The sequence below is a fragment of the Dendroctonus ponderosae genome, unplaced genomic scaffold (assembly GCF_020466585.1).
Source record: "Dendroctonus ponderosae isolate FM_Combo_2020 unplaced genomic scaffold, Dpon_F_20191213v2 Dpon_F_20191213_6, whole genome shotgun sequence".
Lineage (NCBI taxonomy): Eukaryota > Metazoa > Arthropoda > Insecta > Coleoptera > Curculionidae > Dendroctonus > Dendroctonus ponderosae.
This window is the reverse complement of record NW_026018814.1, coordinates 5,547,289-5,573,526: the sequence shown is the minus strand read 5'-3', so window position 1 is coordinate 5,573,526 and position 26,238 is coordinate 5,547,289. Positions and strand designations below refer to the sequence as shown.

The window sequence follows — 26,238 nt, the reverse complement described above, 5'->3', positions numbered from 1 at the left end:
ACCAGTTTGGAAACAAAAAAATTATGAGCAAATATGAAACAGGGCGGTCTGAAAAATTCGCAATCAATACAATTTAAACAACTGGTCATTGAAGACTCGCATTTATCAGAATGAAATGTGTGAAATACTCAAGTACGACCAAAGTCATTTTGTTGGTGTCGATAGACTCAACGAAAACCATGATCAACCTTGGGCATTTTTTCAAACTGTTTGAAAATCCAAGGAAACTTCGGCATTAACGTTTAGTGAGCTATTAATGTTATTGTTACCCCAAATGCTCCATATTTTTGCACAGAAGGTTTAAATAGTAAGCAAATTTTGCGATTTTTTCAAGAGCACGTTTCTGTGCGTACAGCTTTGAGCAAGCATGGGTTTTCAGCAAAACTTAGATTAACCATATGAATGAACCATATAAAACTTGACTGAAAATTGCATTAGTATAATTAAACTGAAAAGGAGCAGTCTGTCACTTCTTGTTCGATGTTCTTGCGGAAAGTTTAAAAAAATGACGTCCTTAGCTTAGATAAAGCTTAGTTTAAAAAAACTAAGGAAATAAATGTTTTGTAAGGCTTTGTAAGCCCAAAAATTCTTGGCGTTGCGATTTTTCGGTTACATTTATCGTACATATTTGATTATAATTTTTCAATCAAGAAAAATGGTGATTTTTTTACAAACGTCATTTAGATAGTTTTGCGTTTTAAACATATAAGAAATATTTGTTTCAGGCAATTGAAAAATTGTTTTCGCCATTACTCCATCCTATTTAAGAGTTATTCTAGAGATTTGTACTATTGCTTTTCTTTTTATTATATTAGACTTCCAATATCGATATTTGTTATTATTACAGAGACAAATTTTCATTGGGTTCAGTTCGGCAATTAATCGTTTCATATTTTCATTATCGAGGTCTGCTCCTGAAGCATTCTATCTTGTGTAGGATTCTGCAGTTTGTTATAACTTGGTGGCAAACATCAGCGTCATGTTTCGTTCCCTGATGGTGGCTCATTAATTCTTCTAGAAATTTGACCCCATTATTCATAATCGTGGCTAGTGAAATTAAATTACCAATATTTCATCATCTTTGGATCCAACTCATTGTGCTCATTGTCTTGATCGCCAACAATATCTGTTGATTACGTCCAAGGCGGTTTATAAATTAACAGACTGTTTATTGATAGAATGAATATCGTTGATTTGTACAGTAAAATCAAAATTTCCCATTACAGATCAATTACATAAAGCCAAGTTACGTTGTGATTTGTTCGTCTTTCTTTTTTATAGCGGGGATTGATCGATTTTAAAAAGTGGGAACGCCTGGAATGCGAATTGCTATCAACGGATTGCCCTACTCCATTATAAAAAGGTTCGAGTTAGGCTTGGAGTTATTAATTAATCCGACCACACCCAAGATTCAAAAATGGTTGAATCGCCTTCTGGATTCGACGATCTGGAAAGCATAATATTGCCAAATTTATAATTCGCATTTCGTCGCATCGAAATTAAAAGTTGTTTGATAAATCTAACCATTTATTTTAATAAAATGTTAAATTTGAAATCAGTTCAAAACGTGTGAAAAAAGTGAAGCATCTCTAATAAATCGTATTAATAGCTCTACATCCTTTACGGAAACGACTATTTAATCAACACACATACCTAAGATGTAAAATTATTGTAATAATTAACAGATGTAATTTTTCGATTGCAGTTACGTGGGAAGTAAGACCTCTTGCTGAGCTGCATTATTTCTTAAGGTAAGTGCAATTCAAGATTTAGCGAAATGTTCAATTTATTTTAATTACCATAAGCAGTGTGAATAAATGTCTTACATTATTAAGAAGAATGTATTGACAAAGCGAGTGATGCAACTCTATGAAATGTAGTCGATGTGTATTGATAAATATGGAAAAGGCGAGCGCTGAAGTAATGATTTGTGGTTAAAACAGGTTGCCAGAAAATTTACGCCAGCGATCTGGTTAGATATAACCAAGCATAATTTTACCAAGTTTTCTCTTTGCATTACTACTTCCCACTTTACCTACTATCGGAGAAAACGATTTTCTTTAATAAAGTACATTAATTAGAATTCTGTATATACAAATACAGACGTGTGTTAAACACATTAATTTTATGCTCAAACTTATCTGTTATAGTTTTTTACTTTATTCCGTTAAAACTGCTTATATTTAGTTTATTTTGTTCTAGTGGCGTAGGTTCGTAACCTCGATAATTCTTCAAAGATAATGCTTTTAGATTATACTTGCAATGCAATATCTGTAATTATAAATGCTTACAGATAACCTACATTATTGCACTCAAATAATTACACGTTACCAAAATTAGAGCATCACAAGAACATTTTAAGAACCCTATAAATTACAATTACATGTTAAATCGGATTTCGGAAAAACATATATTCAAGAAATTGACTTTATTAAACACTTATTACACATATTACACTAAACACTACAATTATCAAAACATTACATAACGTAAAGTTTTGTAATCAATTATACTAGATATGAATTTTTATCTGAGTGTTCATTAGAAATTAAACAGCAAATTTCAAACATCACCCGCACATCATTAAACTGGAATAAATAACTACAACTTTAAATTTATTTGGCTGGCTTTGCCAAAATACATTCAGTGTGTGAAAAACTGAAATATAAATTATTGGTGGTTGCTCGGACGCGGTCTCAAAGGATTTTCTGGAAAATGATTTATTGCCTGTCCGTAAGCAACATGGGAAATATCAAACTAATTAATATAAATATAGGGATGAAATTAATTATTGCCGATCCGTCAAATGATACTGTGTCAGTTTCAGCTAAGAATTATTCGAGTTGGAAACTACTTTTCTAAAATTGAAAACTTATTCAGGTGATCAAGATTACATTGGTTCTTGCATGTGTTTCATATTTATTTGCCATTTATTTATTTAACTGCACATTGATCCATTGAAATATTAATCAATTTTTTAATACACAATTTTCATTAAGTAGTTATCATCATTAAATATACATTAGTTTCACACACAGTTGAAATCAACATATAATCGAATATTTCTTTATTTTGCTTATTGGTCTTCACGCGTATCATTTCCATTATATTCCTAATATTTCATTCATATCAGTTTCAAATGGGTAATATTTGTTAATACATACTTCCATTATATTATATGGCCAATAGATTGGCATTAATAACATGATGGCATTATTAATAAACTTTATTTATGACTTTATGCTAATTAATGTCCTACTAATTTGACCTGTTCATGTAAATTATGTGGAAAATAATCGGCCCAATTAGCAGTATTTTCCATTCAACAAATGCTTAATATAAACTGACATGCATCACCTGTTGTTGGCACCCGGTGCAAAAAGTTGCCAACATTGTTATTAATTACTTTAAAATTGTACTATTAAAACTTGGCGGGTACTTTAGGCTGATGATGCTATTTTAAAGCATCGTTGAAACGGCCGATCCGATAACACATAAATCCCTAGTTAGACTGTATTTTAATATGTAATAATGTAATAATAAATGTAATAATCGTTCCATTTTTTCCGAAAACATCAATACTATTGTGTTGTGGTAATAATAGTGTCTAATCCTCCACTTTGATTACATTGCCTTTAAATGTTCTACTTTACCTACGTTTTTACGTCTTTACTACGTTATTTTGTTACTCTTAAGTTATCATATCATAATCATATGTATTTCTTGATATACCATACATTCATTGATGGTCTCGGCTCAAACTATATAACCCAGATAACCGTTTTGCTTTTAGCAAACTAAAAGGCTAAAAGGCCCACGTAACAGAAATGTTCGTTTACTTTCTTCAGTCGACATTAAACTTGGGAATCTAATTTAAATAATGAGTTTGTTGCCCCATTCCGAGTTATAGTACGTGACGGGATTTTTGCATGAGCCTTTTAGCCTTTCAAAGGGGTTTAATCGGTTCCTATGACACGGAAACTAGTTGACATGACGAAAATCCAGGAACAAAACGAACGAATTTCCAGTTGAAAACTGCGATATGTCGATTAATTTGTGTTATTTTGACATGCTAGGTTTAATTTACTTTTTTTCTAGCAGAAATGTAGTTTGTCAAACTTGTCATTTCTTGACTATTTAGTTTTTTTTGTCAATTTCACTTGTTTGCTATTTGTTAGAAATTGGTAGTATGTGGACCAACTAGGTAATTAAATAATTAAAATATGCTGATGTAGATTCGAAGTATGTATATGTAAATTATTTTTATCTAACCAAACCTAACAAATAAAAAGCTAGTTAGTAACACCTTTATAATTTCTAGACAGATTTTCTTTCAAGTCGTTTATAGATTAAATCATTTGCAGATCGACCAAATTTATAGTTTTTGCATTTTTCCCCGTGTGTTCATGTTTTCAAGCGAATACGCTCATTCTTACACTTATTTGAAAGAACAACGTTGTTATGTTCGTTTTTCTACTATATGTCTTAAGCGGATGCGAATAAGTCGGGAGATATGCGAATTAAATATTTAAGAAATAACAGACATGAGAAATGACCCTCTACGTACATTTTCATTGTACAGCAGACTGAGAGAAACCACAATCTGTAGATTAAATTTTTTATATTTTATGAACATTTGGTTCTAAATTATCGAGACATTTATTTTCCAGTAGCCATCAGGCTTAAAAAAGTCTCTTTTGGTTATCTTGGCACATAAATGTATTGTGGAATTGTTTAGCAACTAACAGTAATGGTCACTTTACATGCATAAAAGTGCATACGTTTTTAGATTAATTAAAGTGACTAAAATAATATAACAGTGTGTGTGATATTTAGTTTGACCAGAAGCAAGTGATATTGCCGACATTAAAAAAATATTTTTTTTGTTTCTTGTTTTTTATTAATCTTGTCGCTTAAGGCATTTTTATTAAGATCATTCTAATTTAAATAATGATCACATCTTTGAAAACAACAAGAAAAGCGCACCTTTTTCTTTTTTACAGACTAATTCTTATTCTTTACGTCACTAGCTTCTACCCTTGTGAGAAAAATAGCAACTCTAATAGATTAAACAGTTGCCACCCTTTTTATTAATGTGTACCTTGTCTGAAGAATTTCCAGCTTAATTGTAACAGGATGATCTAGCATTATTTTAAATGGGTTTCTACTGTACAAATCACCTTGACATAGAAACCCTATCGTGGTTGGAATTTCAATTTCCCTAAAATTCTCAACTCAAAGAATGTAAAATTTAATTTTCGTTATTCGCTTCTTGGGGTTTCTTGTACCTTATTAAAAAGTTTACTAGTTATATTCGTAGTTTCTACTCACGTTATTTGCCAAAATATAGTTGATAGGTGGCAAAAAGGATTTGTATTGTTAGGACAAAAGTTGAAACGTGAAAATATTTTTTAAATAGACGGTTGGTTTTTTTGCTTCATGAAACCAATGGTTTTACTGCATAAAATAGCATCGCGTTTAGTCAATTGAGCGTAAAAGCTCGAACAAACTAATCGGAAAACATTACTGTTTTATCCGAGTTCTATTTATTCAGTTAAGCTTTTGTTCGCGTATCAAACTGAATTATAACTAGTCCCGATAGGTATGTCAGTTTCAGGCCCTTTGGATACAGAACTTTTGGATTATTTCTCAATGGTTGGTTATTCTGCATATTAGAGGTTTTATTGCTTTTTTGGGAATATTTTGAAGCATCCGCTGATGAAATTAGCACAAAAAGGGCTATAATATAATACAAGGTTAACGTTAGTTTTATATAATGGATTCTTTAAAATAATTTTGGCGTGTGTATAGCGGTGTGGATAGTCGTCTAATTTTGTGCCAAAACCGGACATCATTTAAAAGGTCGAAGCTAATATATGTTTAAAGTCAGCAGATCGTTTGCTGCAACTTACTATAATTTAATATTACGTGATATAATGCAAAGGGTGCATATTTTCCAGATTTGTCTTTAAACTGGCATTTCAATGTTTTAATGTCAATGCAATTAAGTTTATTGTTTTTTTGAACTAGCTGCTTCTCAAAAAAATCTTATTATTTGCAATATGCAATAATTTAATTTAAATTGATTATATAACTAGAGTAATGTTGGCACATGCTTGTGATCTTTTCCCCCTTTATTATTAATCGCACACAAAATAATTTCTCATCCAAGTTATTTACCAAGATCAAAACGCGATCCTGATAATGTAGCGACTTTATTATGAAGGAAAAGCCGTTAATATAGATGAGGAAGTTCCCAAATAAATCAGAGCACTCCTTTAGCACGCATAGGTTCTTATTAAATTTATTGTGGATATAAAATATTTTTTTGTTTTGATTGGGGATTGTAGTCTCGCGAAAGAGGGAGGAACCAGATTTGTGATCTGTGTCAAAGTTTATTAACGAAATTGTGGCAAAACGTTACATAACGATTTCAACCAAAGTTAATCTATATTTTCTTTCTTGTGTTACTTAGTTATTATATTCTTGGTTTGAGCATTTGAGTTTTGAGTGTCGCAGGATACCCTCTAGGTGATAGTTATTGATTACTTTTTGATAAATAATTTGTTCTTATTGCGAAATAGGAGCACTATTTATCAATCTGTATTAAAAGATGTGAGGAAATTCTGTCTTTTTTAAAGACAAAAATTTTTGAGGCAAAATACCCAACAAGAAGTTTGTAAAAAAATATGTTCCTGCAATTTGGGCTGTTTTTAAAACTACAGGTCAGTCCTCATTTTCTTTCCAGATTGTAATATTTACAATCTTAAAAATTAGAACATTAATTTATTCTCAAAAACGATATCTTATAGCAGTATTATAGACGGATAAGATTTTTGTAAATAATTTATTTTTTAACCTATACTTGACTTCACATCAGTAGAAAATCAAATAAATTCTGATTTTACTATGCGAGTCTAATATTCTGCTTGCTACTTTAGGCAATAAAAGAAATAGTTTGATCCTTTTACCGTCTGTAGAATCACAACAGGATAATTTCCGTGGCAGTGGCCTCAATCGCTTAAATAGAAGATGGCCATAATTTAACTGATTTTTCTAGGTAAACCATCTAAAAATGGAAAGAAGATGCACATGGACCGGTATCATTTGTGATCACGGTCACGTACAATACGTGCAAGAATGCGAGACAAAAGTTCTTATTTCACAAATAATTGACATGGACAAGCACAGAAATAATTCAGTAAAAAATATACAGAAATTTTGTACCGAAGAACTAATATTACAGTTTTGTTCGAAACTATTAGCAGCACATAAACGGCAACGAAAAAACCAAATAAGTTCTGTTAAAATAGAACGAAATTGTTGGTTATATAGTAAATATTTTTATGGATTTTGACATCATCACGTATCGAGTATATATACATTATATAGTATTATTACATACATTTTTTTTTTCTTGTGTACTACAAATGTAAGACTTATACAGACATACTGCAAATACAGTGATAAAAACAACCAAGTGATCACCATATTAATTCAATTCAAAAGTTGTTTGAATTTTATACTTTACTAAATGTATGCTAATTCTGATTAAATCATATTTGTTATTATTTATTTGCTCTGCTCATTATACACAGAAGACTTCACAGTAAACTTTGTATTTGGTCTTTCTAACTAAAAAACACAACACAGTACAAGAAGTACATATGTTGTTTTCATGTATATTTCTTATAGAATTAGTAATTATTGTATTATCTTTCATACTTTGTTCTACGCTCAGTGAAGTGTGCTAAACATGTATGGACCGTTTCATCCAACCTTAATAATTTTAGGTTTATGGGGAAAATTTTCATGGCCGTCACGGTTGAACCCTTTTCAGCTAGTTTGATTGAAATTGTGGTTGACACGCTATTATTTAGGGGTTTACTTAGGGATACACACAGGTAGGCTCTTTTGTTGTCCTTTTATACTTTCATTTTATGCTTTAGTGGAAAATCCCCTTACTTTGTTCTATATAAATAATTCATTGAACAGACCCAAAGTGATTATATCAATTGATCGCTAAATCGAGCAAGTTTCAAAATAAACTTATGTAAAATTGTGGATTGATTTATATCGTAAAGTTCAATTTTAATTTTTAAATCCGTGCGTCAAAGCAGGGAATTTGAATGTCTTTATAACAATGTTTCCCTGTATATTTTTATTGTAAGTTTAGTTAAACGCTCGTATTTCATTTAATATGAACAGATTTGTTAAACTTTGATAACCACATTTTGGAGTCGTTTTTTCTTGTGTGTAGCCAAGTGATACAGACATCAGTTTATAAATCAATTTTTATCAAAATTGGAATCGAAAATTTATAGCCCAGAAATATATAGTTATGCATCTGTAAATCCTATTTCAAGGAAGTAGAAGATGTGGTTTCAACAAAGAAGCGATGAATAAAATTAACAGCACCTAATGGCCGTGCACGGATGGTCGTGATTTCAATATATTTCTACTTTTAACTCAAGGCGATCTCGTTTGCCCAAGATACATATTTAATGAGCTTTGATGCCAATATTTATATTTTTAAACCTATTTAGGTATGTTTTTTCAAGAAAAAACATGGGACAAGGACGCACATTCAGACGTGATGCATACGAGAAATAACTAGTTTAACCACTGCGATGTTATAACTTTGTACATAATTGGATTCCGAATTATTTCAGCAGCTGGTTGAAATACAATGAAAAATCATAATGTTATATGTTCTAAATAACTTAGTTTTCTTTGGTGTACATGATGCAAGAAGATTTTAGATTCAGTGTTCAATTTTTGTTATGCAATAATTAATTTATGAAATCATTCAATCGATTTCAAATTCTAAAGGCGTTTTATTTATGGATATTAGCACAACTCTTGTAGTCTGGTCTGTGTTTACGTCGTTTTTTTTTCTCATTTTATCGTGCTCTAGTCCATATTTAAAATGTTCACATTTTGGTCAGAAGACGTTTTTCTTCCCGCTTCTAGTCACCAATATCCCAATTCTAAGTAAGTTGATTAGAGATGTTTTTCTTTGAGCAATCCTAGACGTTTGCCTTTACATTGTAAAAATTATCTGGTGGGCCTAAGGAATATTACCTCCAATTTAAAACATTTAATTACTCTTTTACAACCTATTTTGCTTTGCTACAACAGCAATAGATTGTCTTTTATTTCTTCTTTGCATGATCTAGTTTCAAAATTAATTTGCTATTCCTACGTTGTACTAAAACAGCAATTCATTCAAATAAACGAAGTTCGAGAACGCAAAGAAAATAAAAGACCTGAGGTTAATTTGCTTTTCAATTTGCCGAATAAACATTGGGAATAGATGTTTTCTCTCGCAGTTTGTGTACCTATTTTATTCACCACAAGAAGTGACACATTTTATTCATAGATTTTACTTTTCATTTCACAAATTTTGAATTTATACGGCCGTTGGGTTCGGTTTTTCTTTGTTGAACTTACCGCCTATTTCTAGAATCAAATTGTTCTCATTCGAAATTGAACGTCGTTTTATAGCAATTACTTTTTTACAATATTAATTATTTCAACTAAGTTGGCTGCATGCAATTTTAATTATTTGCACTGAATTAATCAGCTGCACTTATTACACTTACAAATTCCAGATGTTTGCATGGTTACTAGCCTTGACGTGGCTACTTTGCATTGCAAAAATTTGCGGAATAATTGTATCTTCCTATGATTAGTATTTGTTCAATAATTTTCACTACGCAGCGTAATACGTATTCAAAATAAGGCATTTTCGATGTTAGAGAATGCAATTTGAGACATACTTGAGAATAATCAGGCCGTAAACGAATTTTTTGCATTAAATAACAACATGATACATTATTTACATTTGTCGTATTCGAGATGATTGTTTAATGGAGATTTCGACTAATATTGTTTAGTTTTCAAGAATTTTTTGAGTCGCGATTGATTGATCAGTTTCAATGCTTTATAATATATCATTTCTTATCATCCGAAGTAGTTGTGGAAAACCGAAATATTTGATGCTTCGTAAAGCAGCACAAAAGTATGCCCGAATATAGAATTGTTTCCATATTTCTTAATACTCTTGCATCCTCCCCTTATGATCGAATTACGATTTAAAGCACAGTACAGCTTTTAAAATTATCTTAAGCGGCCTGAGATAAAATGAAAACTGTGAAGTGTGGAGTAACCTGAAATGATTAAGATTATTCTAGGTTTGCCACTATGGAGCAAAATTGCTTCAGTTCATGTTGCTGCCGACCCTCCGAGCCGGATATTTTAATATTTACAATGTGCCTTATCCTTCACTTTGTTTTTTACTCTTGTTGATATTTTTTGCTAAGTAAAATCAAGCACATTTACATAATTCCTCGTGACCATTGTAACGTACATTTGATTTACAATCGTTTATTTTGTGCAGAAATACTACTAAATGCGTAATTAAATATGACCAATTAAACGTTGTTTTGTAAAGCATCACTCTTTTCATGTAACCAAGACCTACAATACGCAAGATAAAGAATGAGTCGCGGGCTTTTGTTTATCGACCTTGATTTGCCTTAGTTGAATGCAGGAATGTGATTGCATCTGCCCGTGACCATTTTTGATAATTGTGATTACCTATTTAATTATTGAAATTGATTTTGTAATGATTGATTGTAAAATCGAGATTCCAGAATTAATTATAAGTTAATTGTTACTGCAGCTCATTATTGCGATGTTTCTTTGTCTATTGTCTTCTGTTAATAAATACTGACTAATGAAACATTTGAACTTTAACTGACTGAATTAAAAATAACTTTTTTTTGTTGTGCGAGCAGGAGATTGATAATTAACAGCTCTTTCTAGCTCAGGAGTTTTGCTAACATAACTTATTGTCATTGTTTTTTTGTCTTGGCATATTTTGCAAACAGTCAATATTATTCATCTCTTATTTCGGTAATTTATTCGCAATTTTAAACAGGTTGTTCTCTGCAGTAGATCCTAAATCCCTTCTCTTGAAATTACTAAAGGCAGTTCGTCATTGTGGGGCTTTAATCCAAACTTAAGAGTTCTTAAATTATTTTACCTTTCAGATTGAGTTCTGTTTAACTTAAATTATATTACAAAAGTGTACAATTTAAAATCTGGAAATATACGCTACGAAAACCACTCGGATTGCGTCACGATGCAACGTTTAAAATTATTTGATTTCACAGTCATTTACATAGTTTTTATTGGGCAGCAAAAAAGTATTTAATTTTGTAAAAATTGAATGTAATTATTCACATGTTCTTGTAATAAATAATTGTAGTGAACATTTTTCTTTTTGTTATAGTGTTCTTTTCTTATATAAAACTGTTTTTGCGTTTTGGGATGGATAAGATTAATTTACCACTTTAGTTTAATGGTTTGCAGATAAATCGACTAAATTGGCGTTAGTTCGCAAATTATCTGCTATGAAAATTAATGTGACAGAAAGTGATCTTTTTTATTTTCATTGTGTTGGGCCTGTTTGCCTAAACCTTGTTTTTTTATTGTAAAGCCCTGATAATGTCGTGCAAACGTGGTAATGTTGGGAACAACCCAACGAGAAATGATGCTGGATACAATATTTCCGGCTTAGAAATTGTTATTGACAAAACATCCCTCTCAAAATCTTGAAATCCGTCATGCGTTTTCAAATGATATTACCCTCTTCGAGTAATATCTGAACGGATCTGGGCGAACTCGAGCGAAAAACCCTTTTAGGTGGAAAGTGCCTAACTGTCATATCGTTCCTTACAATTGGTGTTTGATATCAGCATTTTCCTTTTCAATCTGGAAGAATTAATTAGGGCAATTTCAGCCCTCGGCTTTCCAAGGCGAGTGTTTACAAAACAGTAAATATATCAGCTGTAAGGTTTAGAACCTATAAATATTTCTAATCGCATTGACTTAATAATTTGCAAATTTCCAGAAGCTGAAAAGGCGTTCAATGATAATTAGGTTTTGGCTTTTTGTTTGTAATTGCGAAAAGGCGTCTTGAATTCACATCAATCACATTAATCGGGTATAAGCTAACTACGACGTTTTCATTTAAAAGTCATACTCTGTTATTGACTCATCGACTTATAATAGTACTAAATGTGGAAACTCAATACTTTTCTCAAATAATCCGGGTTTCCTTGGTGATATAATTCGAAACTGCTTTGACGAATGCTTACAAAAGAACCCCTTCAGGGTGAAAGTGCCGTAATGGTTAAACCGCCCAACCTTCCGTGTTGTTGACGTACGACAACATTTTCCTCATGAACTTTCCCAAAAATAATTAAGGTTTTGCTTTGTTTCCAGTTTCGAGGACATATAGATGATGCAGTTTACTTGTTTTGCCGTTAACGATTGCTAATAATTTAAAGGAAATTTATTATATTAGAATTGTAATCCATTGAAATATAATCCCTAACTTTGTAAGTTTTGGTGAACATTATCTTCTATTTGTTCGTTAAACTTTAATCGGGCAATGAAATTTCATGGTTGAGTTAAATATGACTTGAATTACAAAACGCATGCTATAAAAACATAGTTCAATTTATTATCAGAAATTTACTAAGATTATTGCTGCATGTATTATTGGCTTGTCCTTATGTTTTATTAATTTAACTGATCATTTTGCGCTTGTTTATATTCGGTCTCAATTTATGTCATCTAAATGAAATTTAATGACAAATATTTTTGCTCTATAAAATGTGTTTTTCATCGAAATCGTGTCCTCTGAAAACAGTATCTAACCAAGTTTATGGCCCCAATAAATCTGAGGGGTTTTTCTATTTCTAATTTTTATGATAAAACTTGACACACACATATTTTCATGTACGGAATTATTTGAGTTATTATAACATCTGAAAAATTTCTTAATGATGCTGATTTTGTATACAGTAACTTTTTTGCCTTTTACGATTAGTTGTGTTTTTGGTTTTTATTTTCTGGATCTTTTCCCTCGGGTCAACGTTAAATTTTCTGATTGCAGAAAGGGTTTCGATACAGATTATCTAATTAATTAATCTGCATTAAAGTTAGTCTTTATAATTGTTTCAGTTTTTGCGAAACATGTGAATGGTTTTTTTAATTACGTTGCTTCGATTCGTCGTTTTTTTGCGTTTACAAATCCATCTTCATATTTTCATTGCTAAATATTTTCTCCTGGATATATTACCTTAGTAACTAAATTTGTAGGTACTTATTTGGGCAAAAATCAATTTATGAAACTAATTGTATAACTAATTAATCAGCTTATTTAACCCACAATATTTACCTCCAGGAGAGCTATGATATGTACATATACAGTCATAAAAAATCCTATATTCTCTGTTTCGTGCTAATTATTTTGGGTTAACAATAGCGCTTTTTGTGAAAAGTTTATACAATGAATTCCATTGTTGACCTACAGAAAGAACTTTACCAACTGTAAAACATTTGCTACCAATCAATAAAGTATGTTCATGTGACTAAAAAAATATTTAATTAAAAAATCGTCAAAGCAAGTAAATTTGTGAAGTTTAAAATTACAGTCGATCATCCTTTCAGCTTCAGACCAGTTATTGTCCTTTGCAACGATTTCAAGTAAAACTGTTTTAAAAAATATTAGGTATTGAATGTCGAGTGAGTTAATTTTATTTTTAACTCATTCGTACCTGACAAATTACTTCGAATTTTAGTCTCATTTAGTGATTTCGAATATTTACTAAACATGTAGTCATTTTTCAAATGGCGAAATATTGTGTATTTGTGTTGGACTTCAAGATTTCTATCGCGTTATAATTCAAATACACATTATGGCGCCAGCAGATAAATTTATATCCTGGCTGGCTGTCAATATTTTACTTATTAATAACCTAAATCCGGATCAAATATATTTTTAGACATAAAAGATGTTTTTGTTTTTAAAATAAATTATTTGGAACTCGGGTTTCTGTAATGTTTAATTCTTCACGTCACATTGTTATAAGGAAATGTCATGTTTTTATATCTATATTTATTAAGTGTTACTAAATATACGAAGTTATAGGATCATTAACTATTATCAACACAACATTGAGTGGGAGAGTGGGCAAACATTATACGAGAGACGTTATGGACAAAACAACAAGAGAAACATTTTTAAATCAGCAAATGTCATAACTATTATAATCAGAATGAGTGAGTTCGAATAAGTTTGTGTAAAAAGACCAACTGTTTTTATGTGTATATATTTAGTGAATTTATCAAAAGCAAAACCAAATTTTGTTGGACGCGACTTCGATTTTTAATGTATTTTTTATTAGCGGTAGACAATGTTGAGGTTTGATTCGCATTTCGATGAGTTACACAGCTGTTGTGTTATGAACATTTCGATTAGTAATTTTCAAAACATTAGTTAATGAAAGTTCCAATCGCACTTTGATTATGTATGTCTTACATTATCTATATTTTATACGTTCAAGTAACTCATGGTATTAGCAACCAAATTCGTTTTTAGTAAACATCTTGTAGATGCTTGATAAGTTGATCATCTTCTTACAATGTATGTTAACCTACATTTCTTAAAACCAGTTACAACACTCAAAAATATATTCATGTCATGAAAAATTAAATACCTACCGAAGCCTTGTGCGTACTTCAAAACTGCCTCATTAAAGTTTACGAATCAGCATTGAAAAAAGTCGTAATGTAAAGGATTTTGTTAAATCCTTAATGAACTGCCGTGCTGTGACTACACCATTAAACGTATTTTTGAACCTGTTTACCTTGCAAGAACAATGGTACCTGCTGAAAATGTATTGGTATCACGGGCTTAGTTAGTAGTAATACTATAAGACTGTTGTGTGGTTACACATTTTAGAGAGTTTCTTTGGAAATTAATCGCTCTATTATAACACCATTTAGGCTTAGTCTCGCAAGCTGAATCTCATAAACTTTGTTTTTTTTCACGTATATGTTGCCCTAATTCTAGTGGTGTTGTACCCATTTTATTTATTGGGTGTTCTAGGCCCTCCTTTTATTTTTCCCATCATTGTGGCAGTTCTATTACAATAACAAAAATATTTTTCGGTTTGTTCCTTTCCAAATTTCTTCGTTCTTGATCAGAAACAAACTGTATTAGTTTCTTTTTTACTATTTATTTTAATAATATTTGCTTGTGATTTTCACCTTGACAATAAACTTCACTCTATGTGTTTCCTTCTGGTATGTAAGTTAATAATCTCGAGAGAAAATTAGTTGGATATTCTGCGAAACAAGAGGAACAGTCGGAAAGTTATTTTTGAGTTGAGACTAACTGAGTTGGCTAATTCAGGTCTGGTCGTTTTATAAAAGTTAACTGAGGGTTCACTGTCTATGTCATGTTGAACTTTTGCAATTTGCAACAATTCATAACTAAAGCCAGAAACTTAATCATATACGAACCGGTTTAATTATAGCAATACATTTTAATAGTTTAAATTAATCAACAACTAATTGGAAAATTTAATAAGAATTTCTTTAGCTTACAACACGTGCATTATAAATACGAATTGAAAGTAACATGCAAGTACGCGCTTTTCATCAGGGTGTGTTTGTTGCTTTGCGTCTTAATCAATTTGATTTTGCTTTTCATATTCAATTCTTACAAAAGTTGCGTTAAAATGAGTCGCAATAGAAGCATGCCAAAGTTTTGGAGCTCGCATTGAGCTCTTGAAGCTAAACTTAACTATGCCGAAATTATTAGAAACAAATTACTTCTACGCGAATTAAAAAGACTACAAATTGCCGTCGATATAACGGCGAAAAAATCGTACATTGTTTTCTGTGACAAAAATTTTTATGAACCTTTATCAACCTATTTCGTTTTTGAAATAATTAAAATGCAGGAAAACTTTCCGATGTATTAAAAACTCGGTATAAGTCGGTAAAAGTATAAACATTTAAATGCGAGCACTGTTTATATTTGTGGTTCATTAAATCTTGATATGTATAATAAAATATCTAAGAACATCGCTGTCTTTAATTTGAGTGTGTGATGTAGCCAACCAATACAATTTGAACTTTTAATGTATCGCCAAGCCGGACGTATGTATAATCGTCTCATCTAGTCAAGTAAGACATGGTTTACGACTATAATTCCTGTCAATTTAATTTATCTGTATGGAAAATTGGCTTCTGACTTTATTCCAGAAACGCCTCGTACACATTTTGACATTAAAACAGTTATTTTTAGTCGGTGTTAATAGTGGATATATTTCCTGGTCACTTGGTAAAAGTAGGCTCTTCTGCAGTAAGAGGGAAATGGGCCATGTCAACACTATTTAATGTGCTAGCATGAGAACAGGCCACGAGTGTGAATATTCGGCAAAAATCAACTATTAAAGTAAGGTTTTGTATGTTCCTGCTAACAATTTTGTTGCACGATTGTTATATTTAACAACGTTTCACTTGCCTGCCATTCCATTCGCTTTTTAAAGTAATTTACAGGACATAAGTATATGCGTTAAACAGAATCGGCTAACGTGTTAAGAAATTCTCCGAATAAATTATGTTTCCCAATATGTTAGTTATGTTTGCGATAATGTGAAGCATGAAGCATTTCTATAAATATGAGCTTTAACCTTTTAACACAAACAAATCGTCAACAGTAGGACCATACGTATTCACTTGAATTTATGAAGTTAACCTGATCAGTATTAATTTGGTATTTTATGTATATTGTATACCTTATACGATTCTTCACATTTACATTCCAGAATAACGTTTCTAAAAATTAAGAAACGACTGTTACATTCTTACAGAATTTCGTAACATACACGTATCGGTATGTCCAAGCAAAAGTCAACACTCTTTAGCTTTTGATTATTTTGAAACACAGGAAAAACGTTAAAAGTGAAAGTTTTATCAATGCTATTAGTTACTTATTTATTCTATGCATACAAAACTAAAACATTTGTTATCTTTAATGAGTTGTTTTTATGTTTTTTAAGCATTATTAGTTCTAGAAGAAATGTTTGTCTTGTTTTATAACACACACATTCCTACGCAAAGCGCAGTTCAGCAGCTTTTATATTAAATACATGTAAACAAATATTTCTTGTACAGCAAGTATATTTACATTAAAATATGAGAATTGTTAATTTGATCTTTTCATAAAGTTATTAACTCTTTAGATGATGTTCTTGTCTGTACCCTTACAAGCATAACTTTCAGTCACACTTCATATATCAGGAAATCGATCAGATGGCAACTTATTAGTTATTAAACAAGCAACAATTGCAACAGTCAGTAGGCACGAAAACTTTCCGTCGGAGACAATTTCACTTTCCATTAGTTAGTCATAAGATTAAATAGGTCTGGTTACTCTCAACCTCAACTCATACCCAATAAGTTAATTTCGACTCACAACATTATGTTTCAGCCATTTTTTAAGGCAATGGTATATATTATTCAATCTGATACAGTTTCATGAAATATAGTTCAGAAGGACAAGGCCAGAAGTCCCGAACGAATAATACTATAACTAACCCACGCAGAATTAATTAATATTCATGAGACTTAGACTATTTTTGAAGCCCACTTGATTTGTAAGAATCTGGTGATATAATTTTATTGAATGAAAGAAACGAACACTTCAAACAGAGCAGTGTTTATGTCGCATAGAAAAATTGCCAATTAAAGTCTCAGACTGCTATAGAATTTGCTGTTATTGATTCATGCTTGCGACTCTGAATACAATTTGTCATGATTTCAGGTGGAATATTTAAAATGTTCATAGTTAATACACAGAAAAATATTGAATTTTGATTTTTTAAGTCGATGAACCATGTCTATTCAACTTTCCTATCAATTTGAGCGCATCTCATTCGGATTTGGAGAATGTAATAACACCTTCAATAAATAAATGACATACATTATTAGCAACATCATCTTGATTTACAAATTGGCGAAAATACTTTGTTTGCATTTTTGCATTTAAAGATGCTTATGTAAATTGCCAAATCCTTAAATAATTAGAAACTTCCATTCGGTAGATACTTATGTTAGCTAATAAACATTTATAAAAGGTCAATGCTGATTAGATAATACCTTTATATGGATATATTAGTTAACCTTGGCAATATAATTGATTCTTACACATATCCCATATTAGAACCACAGGTTCCAATTTACCTACTTTTTCGCTTCTTTTATTGTTTTACCGAATTATTATATAACAGGCCCACGAATGAAGTATAGCAATACACTTACAAACAGATGTATGCATATTATATCAATACATTTTCAGCTCAGTGGAATTTAGGTTTACTACTTACCGGGTGAAGATGATTAACGATATTGCGTTGGCAGCATACTATTTTGGAAAAATGTCTCTGGTCAGCTAGTTAGACATTATAATTAATTCTACCCGTGTGATAATACAAGAGATAAAACTGAAGTTTTAAATACTGTCATAAGGTTAAATATACATAATATTCAAAGCGACTTCAAAATAAAAAACAAATCAATGCCTTTTATTCCTATTGTATTACAGAATCCACGCTTTTGAGCCCCCCTTGGTTACGTACATACTGAAACTGAATATATATGAAGGTATTTTACTGAAGAGGTGATTAACTTTTACATTTCATAAACTTCCAATTATAGGAGTTACTGTTTTTTTAATGTTTATTACCGTATTCCTCAATTTATGAGCTGAACATGAGACAATATTGCCAACGCCATTGATTAACGTCTCAGGTCGAATGGCAAGCAAACTTTGAATTTTTTAATACTCGTTATGTTTATATATATTATATTATAATTTTACTTGCGCTTTTCGAGATAAAATGCGGTTTTCCATACTAGAACCCAGACGTTATATGAATGTTTAAATGCATGGACCATAGGAAGAAGCGAAATGTGTTCTTTCCTGCATTTCGCTCTTGAACATGTGGCTACCTAAATAAAACGTGCATTAAGAACATTCAATCCGGTTCTTTGCGTATTGAAAAGATGTCTATTGATTCGAAGGGCCTTGAGCAAGCACTTACAAGCAAGAACAATAAAATCTGCAAACCTTTGTTAAACCTCAAGTTCGCATTTTAAACTGGCTATCACTGATATAACTTCGTTTACTTCTAGCCTATAGCAGTTCGTCCATATTTTTATCAATATGTGAAATTGTTTTAGCTACATTTATTTTTGGAAAGTCCAATTAATTCCGACTAAGTTGGTTGGCTTATATTTCATGTGACGGGGTCATAACCCTCTGATATGCCAAGTAGTAAAACTATGAATTATTTTGCTAACTATGTTAAAGTTGTTATTACAGGAAAGGCATAGGTATATTTCAGCATGAAGAAATTATACAGGGTATTCAAAAATAGGTTTGGGTATACGAACTCAAAAAAGTAGTATAACGAAATCGGATGGCGCTTTTTTTCTGGAACCCCTTTGATTTTGGGCTTCGAAGTTAGTCAACTAAAGCCTACTAGTGGCCATGGTATGCTAAAGAAAAAACAATTTTGTTGCTGTATAAGAATTCTTTGAATTAAAATCACCTATCTTATCACGAGGTGCACATTGTTTCCAAAAGTTCCCAAATGCATACAGGAGTTATATGGAAAATATTTAGGTAAACTGAATGAAGAAATGCAGACTTCCAAGCATACTACAAGGCAAGTCAATGTTCTAATGGTGTTGACAGAGGAATTGCATTTTACCTACAGTCTAACGACCAACGCCAGGTAGTTTCTCAGACCAGGTACAAACAAGTTTTCATTTCTTACCGCAAAATGTGATGAGGTGCCTTCTAGTGTAAACGTAGCAAGCCAGAGTCGTCCATGCTATTCGGATAATCTTAACCAGTTTATATCAAGGCAAAGTTCGAGTTGCACGTTAGCGTTGAGTACGTTAGTTTGGTTCAGTTTGTTTCAGTTAGTCGTGTAGTTACATTGAACGTGGTGGGACAAAGTTACTTTGCAATTTCTAACAATAACGCGGTACTGTGAGTTCGAGGTTAATCACCCTTTTCGCTCAAGTGACGCTCATTAGTTATACCTTCTACCTAGTGGACGCACAAATTTGGATTCTTACTTCTAGTTTTTTAGGTAAAGTATAGGCACGTTCAATTTATGCATCCAAGTACGCCCTTCGATTAAAGTTCAAACAAATGAATAATCCATCTGACTTGATAATGTTGGTCTTAATCACCTGCCTCCTTATAGTATAGCGATTTGTGATAAACAACAAAATGGCGAAATATACTGATAGCAAATTTAGAATTGAATTATGACAATCGTTCCATTTGAAATTACATTTAATGCGTATCGTACTCACGTGTTTGGTTGCATTACATTTTTTTCTTTCATTCATTAATTTTCTTTGCACTTTTCTCATTCCAGTAACGCAAACTGAGAGAAAACCGTATTCAGGAAATTCAAATTTTGAACATTATATTTTAATTAATTTACGAAGGGATCAAGAAACTCAACGGCAGTTTCCAGAGTCATGTAAACGAAGTCACAACCCTGATAAGTCCCTAACGAATTTTAAGCAAACAAAGTAAATATGTGCTTATCAAGTAGTGTGAAAGGCCACCACATACTTTCTAATGTAATATTCAAATACATTTACTTACTTACCAGTTTTCAAATGCTTGTTAATTTTTAAAAAGTCTTATTGAAAATTTATGTTTGGCATCGATTAGTATGTACAATTAGGACAGCAAAAAAGTAGGTTTATTGCTTGTTTCTGCGTTACTTTTACTGAATATATAAATATATTTGTTTCAATGGAATATTTCGATTTAAGAACACGGAAATGGCTAGTTAGTTAATTACATACTTCTAATGGGCCAACATTACAAATTGGTCTGTTTTGTTAAATACCTCTTATAATTAAATTTGTCTTTTTCGATGGTTTTTTTTTGTTGCTGTCTGCTTTTAACGTAAGTTTGTTCAAACCATAGCTTGTAGTAATTATAGCTTTTTTTAATTGGTTAATATATGAACAATTAAGTTTTTGATCAATTTAAAAAACCGAAAATTTTGCTGTTCAAGTTCAGCATATTTTATATTACAAATAATAATTTCCTTGGGCAGTGCGTACTAAATATAGAATCTGATCGTCTAAATTCAGACACCAATTGATTAAAATTCTTATTTTATCGCTTTTGAATATCGATTCACAGCTCTCATAAAAAGCTGTTCTTATTCAAATGGATCGCTTTAAAGCAAGGCCAATTTAGCAAAGTCGACCGACCATTTTGACCATTCCAACCTGCTTTATTATATCAAGTGATGAAAGCAAAGGATCGTTTCATATTTGTGATTTTTTCTGTGGTATACTGCGGGATTTTGGATCAGTTCTTGCTATTGCCACAGTCAAAAAAAATTATCAGCAAACAGCAGCAGTATGCTGTATTTCTTTGTCAATTGAAAAATGGGTAAATAATGTTTGAAACTGAAAGTGAAACTCAAATCAACTGATCTTGTAGCAATCTCAGGGCTTCTAAAGAGGAAAAGAACACAGTCAAGTACACAACAAAATAATATATCTACAGCGATCAACATAAGATGCGAATAAATGACTAGGGAGTATAACTGAAATTTACATCTTACTTGATGATGATATAACAAGATAAAATGAGACAGACGCTGTTATTTTGATACTCATCGACAAAATCAATAACGACTTCAACGTCAGCTATAAAAACTTATATAAAAAATATAAGTTTCGCGCTCTTAAAGTTTCCATTGTAAACCAGCAATTAGAAATAGGCATCTATAGGCAGCCGACCCAAACAGGCCACATTTATGATCAAACGTCTATTGTCGTCCTTTGTCGTCATGAAATTGCCACAGTCAATTACTACTTATACAGAAAATGTATGGGTATAATTTCAAGTTCGGGTCAAGTTTGATGAGGAAATCAAAAACCTTCAAAGTCTTGGCAGACGATTCTGAAATGACTTCTTATTTTCACAATTAGAAATAAGATCAGATGCAACTTATCAACACAAAGGAGCGAAACCCACCAGAAAAGTCTTACATCAAATAAAAGAAGAACTTCGTAACTGTTTTGGCTTAAATCACTTCTTTTGTGCTTGATTGATTTGGTCTATAGCTTTTCTTCAGCGCCTTATTTTATGAAATGACAATATCATTGCAATTACACATGTTCTTTTAACATTAACGATATACTTTTTTGACCTATTTTGACCAGACACTTTTTTATGATGGTCATGATATTTTATTGTGCAGGTCGCCAATGGTTGCTCGTTAGACAAACATTAAAATATACCAGAAAGCAAAAATTAACAAGCTTGAGTTCGATAACAGAACAACAAATACATATAAAAACTACAGTGAAATAATATATCAGTTTGATGTTTAATAAATACGGCTTCAACATTCTTGGTAATTTATTAAATTTAAAAACGACTCACGACAGACAGATGTTTGTCAGCTGTACGCGTTTGTATAATTTGCCAATTAAAGATGTTTTGTAGATTGGATAAAGATATCTTCAACAAAATTAATTCATGTTTTTACTACTGTTTGTGTTACATTCACGGGGAACTGTTATTGGCTTCAAATTTTCACTATTTATGCAACCAGTATGCCCAATATAATATGTATTTTAGTCTTAAGACATGTGATGCTAAACCCTAACATTCTGTCATCTGGTTCATCGTTTATAAAAGCTTCATCATAGATTCTCAATAATAACATATAAAAGAGTCTTTTTTACAACATGTACCACCTGTGCAGAAACGCTAAGCAAATCGTTTGCTGCAATAGTTGACGTCTAAGGAATTATTTTTGAATTGATTCTGGTTCTTGTTTGATAAACAAGTATATTAACATCCAGAGCAACGCTACTTTGGAAGATAAAACGCTGCAGGACTTATCAAATTGTAAGAAAATCAGTTCATTGCACTCATTGGCTCGATTGCAAAAACGTCCAACATTTTGGTTTATCTGTTTTTTTTTATAAAAATGAACATTGCAGTTTTAGTAATTATTCGTATTATAATTAGCTATATTTCAAACTAGCCTGACATAACTTATAATATGAAACTTCCATAAAACCTATTTACTTCAATTGTTATTTTCCGTTAAACTTTGAGCATGTTTTACCTGGAACCTCAAATTTCAACTTCTGCTGCAAATAATATCAACGCTTTATAAAAGAATGAACCGTTTTGCACATTTTTGAGAATATTTATGAAGGCTACTAGTAATAGTTCTGGCCTGTTAATCGTGTATTTAATTTATTCTTTAGACCTTTATTAGATTAACAGTTTTCAATCATTTTTTTCCGTTTTGCAGATAACAGACTTGAGAATCATTGTCTCATATCATTATCTAGATATATGAAAAAAACGCGTTTCACGACGGCGTGAAAAGCAACATGAAATTTATCTCATTTAATGACGGTGAACAAAATAAGTAAGCGATAACGGCATCTTTTATGAGTAGGGATTAGTTCTATAGATGTTTATCTATAGAACAAGATATACCGACAGTGTTTTATTTGGCGCAATAATCCATATTTTTCTGGTTTTGCTGGATTTCTGAAGAACAAAATTCAAGAATATTTTGTATTTTGACAGGTTTCTCGAATCTAGTAGCAACCACTGTAGAATATTTTAATTTTTTTATGGAAATACACGGATGGTGATTATAAATACTACTATACTTGACTAATTTATTGTTATTTAAAACATTTACATTTACTCTCATTTATTAAATAGAAATACATTTTTGTAACAATATTGCATTACTACTGTGTGAATACACAACTAAAATAGAAACTGAAACTGTTAATCACTTTGAAATCCTGTGGAATTCTGTAACAATGCCTTTGTTGATTCCCCGAATTAAGCTACTCTGTCGTGAAAGCAATTTACTCAAGCAAAATGAAACTTTTGTTGATAATATCACTACAACTCATCAATCCCACTAATTTAGCATTGCGTTTGTTGTCATTGTAAGTTCGGTCATAATACACAAAGGATTATTGATTACCTTTAGATCCCTATAGGCCTATCTAAATAAACTTGGAAATTCCAATCCCAACTTTATCTTAAGCAAGTTTGGGTTTGCGCTTAGTGGATTAACATTACGGTAGCATCCCTATAAAAGTCCTTCCACCGTCTTAATATACTTTGATTATTTCTGTTTCTGAGTTTTGTGTCCAACACTCTTAGTAAGATTGTTGTTCTTACACTTCAAACAAGTAATATTTTTCGGATGTTAATCGTTAAGGAAGTATTTCCCCTTGATTGACTGTGATTACGATTTCTTGTATTTTGCTGTTCACTTTATTAAAAATGTTTATCGAATCGGATCAGATCGTCAAACTATGTAGAAATGAACTGATTTTACCACACGTGTTTTCTGTTTAACGAATATTTAAACGTTTTTAATTAATCAATCAAATCAGGTTTCTTGTTAATGAGTTTTAATATTGTATGGAAAAATCTTTGTTACTAATCCCAAAAACCATTATTACCAGATCTCATGATCGTGAGCTTTAAAATGTTTTTATTAGGCGCATGTTTTGTATCATTTTACATGAATAGTAATATTTCTGTAAACAGAGATGCCGACTATTCATTTTATTTTCTTGTTATACCTTGCTCTTTTATCACTTCAAAAAACCGTATTGTTTCTGCATTATTTCACAAGAAATCTCAATGAAAGCGTTAAAGTACGTAATAAATAGATCATTCGGAAGGAGGTATTAGTTAACCATATTTTCCGCCAAAGAAACGATTCATTCAACAATGATTTCTCTATTAGCCGTGCAACATTTCCTCAGTAATAATAATCCATTGTTGAAACACGGTTCTGCGCCGTTAAACGTCTATCTGATTATCCCAATTTTGCTAAAGTAGCTATTTGTCCAGCCACTGCCAGTAAATAATACGTGTAATTGCCAGAACGTCTTTATAAACCAATTATCCATTGTATACATCTTCTAGTGTTTTGGCTTGCAATGGATATTTAAAATGTTTAATTATTTTATCTAATTCGTCGCGCTTGCTTCTGTAATTGGTTCCACATGGTATGAAATGTAAATAGGTGTGTAGGCGTTAAACTTGTCAAATATCCTATGTTTCTATTGTTAGTTTTTTTGCTGATTGTTTATGTTATGTTTGACTGATTATTTGTTATATATATAAGTGGTGGAAACTCAGTTCAATTAATTACATTTGGCAAACGTTTACTTTGTTACTAATACAAATCATGTGCTCGACGTAAATTTGGTCATTAACTACGAAATCACTTTATCAGATCACTGTTGATTAACCAAAAGTTCGAATTTTGAACAAAATCGTTCTGAATTATTGCAATTACGTAATTATTTGGTGGGAGTGTATTGCTATATTAGTGTCGCTATAAATGTCGTTCATAGGAAATTAACTGGACCAATTATTTCCATGTATTTTAGACCATTATTAATTTTTTAAAACCTGATGAAATTGCCCATCATATTACTGATTATACAGTAACAAGCTAACTTGAAATATGTTCTAATGCACCAATAAATAAGTTTTACATCGGCCAAATATGTTTTTTTTTATTGGGATTCTAAACCTGCATCGCGACACGCAATCATCTAATTCGTCACTTTTTATTCCTTATTGAACTGTTGTCTTCAAGCACGTTTTTCAAAAAGCTTTTCAGAAGGTTTTTGTCATTTCAGATTTTTGATCGACAGAAAATTGAAAATTGAGTGTCTGTTGATTCGATGATAAACAATTTGATCAAAGTGTAATCTTTTGAGGAAAGTGAATAACCGATTTTGCTAAACTGAGTGTTTCACATATTTCCAGGTCTAACAGAAACTCTGTTATTGATTTTACAAAGAAGTAATACGTTCGGAAAAGTTGTGCGTGCCAAAAAAACTTAGATCGGCACGCTTTAAATAGGCCTAACGTGCCTGGTTGATCGCATATCGAAGTAGAAATGAAGAAAGTTTGCAAGTGTATTTATGGATTCAATTTGAAATCACTGCGTTTATTTACAGACACTTAAAATGTATATGACGACCAAAATTCGGAATGTTTATGATCTGCTTGGCAAACTTTCTCCGAACATTTTTGTTTGTCTGTGTTGTCTTTTCAATGGTGATATTTAAATAATGTAAGCATTGAATCTATAATGAGAACGTTTCGCAAACTGTTGCTAATGATGGCTTTTAACCTTAATGCTTTGTCATCATTGGTGCTATAAGATAGTTGAAAGAAAAAATGAATTGCTTTTACTTCGGTGAAGAAAAATAAAAAAAAAAACAAGGAAA

At 31.4% G+C, this 26,238-nt stretch overlaps 1 protein-coding gene across 6 annotated transcripts in view; it reads left to right on the top strand.

Moving 5' to 3' along the window:
• The window catches only part of LOC109540465 (heterogeneous nuclear ribonucleoprotein K homolog), a 75,525-nt gene that overhangs the window by 14,488 nt on the left and 34,799 nt on the right, over nucleotides 1–26,238 (top strand). For 3 of the 6 annotated variants that reach the window (XM_019908864.2, XM_019908865.2, XM_019908870.2), the window contains exon 2: nucleotides 1,706–1,751. The gene's annotated coding sequence lies outside the window, so the exon portion shown is untranslated. Of the gene's footprint in view, nucleotides 1–1,705; nucleotides 1,752–19,739; nucleotides 20,034–26,238 lie in introns of those variants that run through there. The other 3 variants (XM_019908868.2, XM_019908869.2, XM_019908863.2) reach the window with 3 other exon arrangements.